The sequence below is a fragment of the Histoplasma capsulatum genome (genome assembly GCF_000150115.1).
Source record: "Histoplasma capsulatum G186AR genomic scaffold supercont2.12, whole genome shotgun sequence".
Taxonomy (NCBI): Eukaryota; Fungi; Ascomycota; class Eurotiomycetes; order Onygenales; family Ajellomycetaceae; genus Histoplasma; species Histoplasma capsulatum.
Window position 1 is genome coordinate 954,781 of NW_025544812.1, and position 7,646 is coordinate 962,426.

The following is a 7,646-nucleotide window of genomic DNA, read 5'->3' on the forward strand; positions in this document are numbered from 1 at the left end:
AGTTCTGTGTAAATGATAGAGAATATAATCAGTAAACTTAAAAAAGCTTATAAATAAACTGAAACTTTAATAACTAGTATTCAATAGAACTATAAAAATTAAATAAATATCAAAAAAAGTTCTATAATTTGATATAATATAGAAGATAAAGTTTAGCTAGATCTCAGAAATATAAAAATAGATCATTTCTTATATACACTGAACTATCATTACATTAAATATATAGTAGTAGAAGTGTTAGATATTCACAACTATTGACTGAATATTTCATCTGATATTTATAATATTTTTTATACAAATCTGCTTCAATCTATAACTGAGAATTCATTCTTCTTACAAAAGACTTCTGACTGATAATCATCTGTTATTATAGAAGAAAACAATGAACTTGCATGAAAAATTGAAGCAATTCTCAGCAACAGAATCAATCATCACTGCTATAAATATTTTGTTAAATAGATAGAATATGATTATTCAATCTGAGAACTTACATTTACTATAAAGAACACTGCTGCACTCAATGTCTACAAATCCTCATTCATCTCAGTAAAAAAAGATAATATAATAGATTAGCATTTGTTGATAGTTAATTTACACAATCAACTCTCTACTGCATGCTTATATACTCATATATATTTATAAAATTCTTCTACATCTTCTCACAATTTCATCTCACAATTATGTACATCTTAACACTTTAACAATTCTTTCATCTCATATTTCTTCAGAGTATAATCTCTGATATTTCTTTCACTTCAATTTTCTTATCTATAAAAATCCTCTCATACAACCTCTTCTTCTGATCTTCTTTCTTTTTCTTTTTTTAATCAATTTATAAACTATTATCAGAATAGTGTCAAGTTCATTGATAGTGCTATTGAAATGAATTGTATGAACTGTATAGATGGTATGAATGGTTTAATCTGCAATATTAATAATATCTGCTTAATCAGTGGCATATCTGTTACAATATTAAAAAAAGACAATTAATCAACTCAGATCAACTCAATATATATAAAAGAAAAATAGCAACTATTACAAAGGAAATTTAAAGAGTGCTCTAACAACTGTAAAATCAAAAACTAATATATAAAACTTCTCAAAATAAATCAACAATACAATCAATAATAAATAACTGAAGATAAAATAAATATCAAAACAAGAAACAATAATAAGATAATAAATAAGAAAATATTCATTCTTCTCTATAAATCAGAGCTATTCAATTGAAATCTTGTAGCAATATTTGATTCTTTCAGATATTCAATCAAAAACTCATTTCCAGCTTTTGTATTGAATAAAAGCTTCAAATTCAACTGTTTCAGTTCAAATTTCTCTCTCAATCTCAATCTTAACTCTGTATACTTTGTATAAAATAAGAGAAGATACTTAGAATTTTCATATAACTGACAATTTAAACATAGATTATTCAAATCATCTCTAAATCTTGTCAAATATGATTTGAAATAGCTATATTCAAGCTTTAGCTGTATTATTGTAGTAAAAAGTTTCTTTTTACACTTTATTGAACAAGTCTTCTATTTTGATTTAGTTTCAAATCTGGAATAATGTATACTTTTTCTTTGTATAAATCAGATATCTTGCCATTTTTGTAAATATGATTCTCTAATCTTTCTTTTAATAAAGAATCATGATATAACTTTTTGAAAGCAGACTTCTAATTCAGTGGCTTTTTTTGCAGCTTTATTAGCTATTTCATTGTCATATATATTCATATAAGCAGACACTCAGTGAAGATGAATAAGATAGTTTGATAAGTTTTTCTTTTAAATATTTTGAAGACTTTTTAAAATCAATTTCAGTGTTGATTATTCACTGCTGATTTTACTACTTTGAAGTTTTTTAAACTCTGCTTAACTATCAGAGAATATTCAAATATACTCAAATCTTTTCCACTGTTCAATTTTCAACTCAATTAATTTGAAGACTCTTAAAATAGCAAATAATTCAGTATCAAAAATCTCTGATTTTTTTTCAATCTGTCAAGAATCAAAAAGATAGTTTGAATCATTTTCTGAGTATGCTATTTCAGCTTTAAAATTATCTGTTTTCTCACATTTTGAGCCATCAGTATATATAAAAATTACTTTATCTCTCATTTATTTCAAAAAATCAAAATATTCTTTTATCTGATCTTCTTTTGATAGATGATTAATTTTTAAATCAATAAAACTAACAAAACTTTTCTTTCAAAAGAAGAGTTTTTCAAAAATCATTTTCTCTATATTTAAACTAGAGAAATTATCTTTGATTATAGAGCAAATTCTAAATAACTGAGATAGTATTTTTTTTCCTTATATAGAGTTTGAATTTTGAGATAAATCTATTTCATTTCAATTAAAATATAATTTTCAATCTAATTCTAATTCAGTTGATTTACTTGGAAATGAACTTGAGACTCTTTTTCTAATTGAATGATTTGAATATAGCTTTATTATTCTAAATGCATAATTCATACAGATTTTATCAAATCTCATTTGTGATGGTGATAGAGAGACCTCAATTTTCATAGCTCTAATTGAAGAAGTTTTGAATACTTTCAAAATCTTTTTTAAAGCTAAGTTTTGAAGCTTTTGAAATCTCTCTATAAAATATTTTTGATTTTTCTATCAAACTTATACTGCAAAATCTGAAACAGAGATTATACAAACAATATATAACTGTCTCATTGCTTAAAAAGATAAGCCTCTTTCAGTATTAGAAAGTCTTATAATACTGTTTAAGATTCTCTCAGCACTTGTAGTTTTCATTTGAATATAAAATTTAAAATTTAACTGAAAGTCTAGTCAGATATTAAGTCATCTAATTGAATTCTAAGATTTAACTGAATGATTTAAAAGTTTAACTTCACAATTATTTTCTCTGAAGTTGGGATAAAAGTGAATTAACTCAGTTTTATTCATATCAAAAATAATATTTTTTGATTTTACTTTTTCAATCATTTCAGTTGCTGCTTACTCAATTAAATTACAATTATTTACAATTGATTCTGAGCTTACAACTAGATTCAAATCATCTATATAACTTGAAATTCTAACTATAATTGTTATTTGTCTATCAATAAACAAAAATTTGATAAAAATAGTAAATAAAATAAGTGAAACTGAAGAACTCTGAGGAACTTCTATTTTGATATCTGTTATATCTTGTTTCATATCATCAAAAAGCAATTGAATAGTTCTTTTTGACATGAAGCAGACAACTCACTTTATCAGAGACATTGACATTCTCAATTCTAGCAAGGTTTCTATCATTTGAAAGAGTGAAACACAGTCAAAAGCATCTTTTATATCAATAAATATTGCAGTTGAAACCATTTTCTCATTCTTTGTAAGTTGAATATCATGAACTACAGAGAGTACTGTATCAATTACTGAGTTTTGCTTTCTATTTCTCATCTGATCATTATATAATAGATCAGTAGTAGTAGATAAAAATGATAATCTAATTGCAATTATCTTTTCTAAAATCTTTCCCAGACAATTTAACAGTGATATAACTCTATAGAATTTAGAAATAATTGATTTTCTATTTGATTTTGACAGAACAATTCCAACAGCATGCCTTCAGCACTTTGAATGATAATCATATTTTAAGAGATTTGAAAATAATTCAAAAAACTCATCTTTAAGAACTGAGTAAAGCTCTTAAATTATCAAATGATTGATAGTATCAGATTCTGCAGCTATGATTTTTGAAGATGAGAATATAGCTGTTTTTAATTCATTCTCAGTCAAATCAAATCATTTCCATTTTTTATTATATTTATATTCACTATTTTCTTACAAAGAATAGTTCTCAGTTAAATTATTTGATAGCTGAAATAAAATTTTTATAAAAGCTTGACATTTTTCTTGAAATGAGTTAGCTATAATTTTCTTATTTTGGAAATTATAGATTAATGTTGATAGCTTAGATATTGTTTTTGACTTTGTATATCTAAAAGCTTTGAAAATCTCTTTTTCTTGAGCATTTTCTAGAAAGTTATTTCAACAATCAGTCTTTGCTTTTTTTATTGTTGAGAAATAATCATTTCTAATATCTTTTAGATACTCAAATGAAACAAGATCTTCTTTTCAATCCTTTTTAACTCTAGCTAAATATCTTCTTTTATTTGAGATCTCATCATTTCATCAAGATTTAGAGTACTCAGAGACTCTTTTTAGAGGAATATAATTCTTTATATTTAAAAGAATAATTTCAGTAATTAGATTTGCTCTTTCTTCAAACATTTCATTTGAAAGAATTATATCTGATTTTCAGTAAAGAGTCTTTCTTTTCTCTATTTTCAACTTTTCAATCACTTTTTTCACTTCTGTTCACTGAGATTTTTCAAAATTATATTGATTTGAGTATAGAGAATTCTCAACTGTTTGATTACTACTCAATTCTATATTAATTTGAATTATCTCATGATCAGTAGCAGCCTCATTTGTCTCATTTGAATCAATATATCAATTGAAATACTTATTCTCATATAAGTTTTTACTGAGAAAGTATAGATCTATAATTGATTTCTATCTTAAATTTAACTTGTGAAAAGTAGACACATCTTACTTATTTATCAACTCTAGTTTATTTGAAAATACTCATTCAACTAGATTTTCAGCTCTAATTAATTGAATTCTCTCTGAATTTCATTAAAAATAATGAGCATTGAAATTCTCTATAATTATTGAATTCTTTTCAGATTTCAATTGCATCAAGAATCTATCAAAAGTTTAGATTCTATTGTTTTCTTTCAATGACTTCTTATTGTAGATATTGATTAATTGAATATTTTTAAATACTTTTTTTATATCAACAATATCTCCAATGAGAATATCAGAATCAGATATTAAATTATATCTCAAATTGAATTGAAATTTTAAGTTTTTTCTGATATAAATTGTCACTCTAATTCTGATATCTGTCTTCTCTGATAGAAAACAATAATATACTGAATGAGATATACAATATTCTTGATCAGCTTCTAATCTTGACTCTTGAATAAGAATAAAGTCTGTCTTTTATTCATATTCAATTTATAAACATGAATAAAGACAAGAGTTTATTTTATCTATATTATTTTGAATAAATGTAATTTTTGTAGAGCTTTTAATATTTTTTTGTTATTTGTTTTATATTATATATAATTATTAAGAGATCTGTATTCTTATTCAGAGTCAGATAATAGACTGAATCTATTATTTACCACTTCAACAGCTATCATATCTTGCATATATATATCTCTTACTTTTGTTTAAATAAAAGTTTTTAAAGACTTTTGTTCTCTGATCTTTTGCTTTTCAGAAGATTCAGATATAGTAGCTTTAGAAACTTGAGAATTTCTTCTCTTACTATTACTACTATTATTTAATTCAGTAGAGACTGAGTTATTAATCTTTGCTGCTGATTTTCTTTCTTTAGAAGTAAATATATATTCTTTTGAATTTGCAAAATGAGACTCTTTACAATTAGCACATTTTGCAACAGATTTAGAATGCTCACAGAATATTCTCTTTTTCAAATATAGATAACAGCTGTATTCAGTTGTTTTATGAGATTGAGCACAGATTTGACATTTTATATTTCTTTTATAGAGATTTGCAAAATGATTATATTTTTGATAATTTAAGTATTGAATTTGAGATTTTAAATTCTCTCTTGTATCTTTGAATTCAAATATTTTCATTTTTATATCAGCAATTCTCACAACTGAGAGTTTAGACTGTTCAAATGAATCAGTTATAATTAGAACTGAAGTATTTTGTTTCTTCTCTCTTTGTTTCTTATTATTCAATCAAATTGAAAGTTTTTTCAACTTGATTGCATTGTAATCTTCAATTTCATACTGAAGTTGAATCAGTTCATCATCATGATTGAAGATAGCAGTGGGTATATTATGAAGAACAAACTTGTTTTATTTCTCATCTTTTTCTATTGAAATCTCAGTTTTCAAGAGAGATTTCACTATTGAAGTTCAGATTTATTGATTTTGAATAAGAATCTCTGAATTAAATTCAGACATGATAGTGAGAATTATAGAATTCTCAAGAAAAAAGCTTTCAACTGAAGCTACAACTGACTTATGTGATTCAGATTCAAAGACAGAGTTTAATATATGATTTATTTCATTTCTCATTTGAAAAATAAATCTTACATTTGATAACATCTTTTTCTCAAAAACATCTTTATTAAAGATTTTAATAATTAGTCTTTGAGCTTTTGACTGAAGAAATCTTTCATCTTTAAACTTTTTTCTTGATTTTTCTAAATTCTAAGTATTCAAAAAGTCAACAGATTTTGAAATCTGAGTATATTTTTTTTCAACTGATAAATTTTTTGAAGTAGAGAAGATAGAAGATGCTGCTGCAGCTTGAGTATAAGTTTTTATTTCTATTCTCTGTTCTATAGATTAAAAAGAAGTTGAAGATTTCATCTCAAAAACTTTCTCAAGTTTAGAAGAGATTCTCAGCTTATATTTTAAAATCTTATTCAGTTGTCTTACTTGAATTAGCAGTATATAAAGTATTTCAGTATCTTTTTTCTTCATATATTGATTTTTCAAGTATTTGATAGCATTCTCAAGATTTTGAATCTCTTGCATCTGATCTTGATACTTCTTTTTTCTTTTTTTGAGAAACTCAATCTCAGAAATCTCCTCAGAAAAGACATCATTTTCTATCATTTCAATAGAAATTGATAGATTTAGATACTTTGACTGTGTTTCAAGCTATTTTTTCTATTAGTTAGACTGGCCACTGAGATCATAAATTACACATTTGATTTGATTTGATTTGATCTCAGTCCATTTCTTGATATGATTTTAGTGGAATCAGAATCAGAATGAAAGTGTAAAGTGACTAGAATTATCAAAATATGAGTGAAATGAGACTAAAAAATCTTGATATTTCATGTAAAGTGACTGACTATCAAAAGTAAGAATATGATCTGAGACTGATTATGATTTTGACTCAAGTTTGATCTCATTCTGATGATTATATAATACATCAATCTGATAATATAATTGATGGAGATATTACCTCTATCTTGCTTAGTGCTGCTGCTAATCTATCTGCCATTGTCAATCTATCTATCACTGTCAATTTATCTACTGCTGTCAATCTATCTATCACTGCTAATCTATCTATTGCTATCAATCTATCTACCGCTGTCAATCTATCTACTGCTGCTAATCTATTGCTGCTAATCTATTGCTGCTAATCTATTGCTGTCAATCTATTACTGCTAATCTATCACTGTCAATCTATCTACCACTGTCAATCTATCTATCACTGCTAATCTATCACTGCTAATCTATCACTGCTAATCTATTACTGCTAATCTATTGCTGCTAATCTATTACTGCTAATCTATTGCTGTCAATCTACCTATCACTGCTAATCTATATAGAGTAAATCATAGTCTCATTTGATTTCATTTTGTAAAATGAAATCAAATAGAATCAGAATCATTAATTTATTAGTAAAATATGATCTGAGATTAGATTTATAATATAAACAGTGTAAAGTGACTAATTTACTAAACACTATATAAAATCAGAACTAAGATATCTAATAATGAAACTGAGGAAAAATTTGGTCTCAGTTTCATATATAGTCACATAGCCAGTCTACTACTAG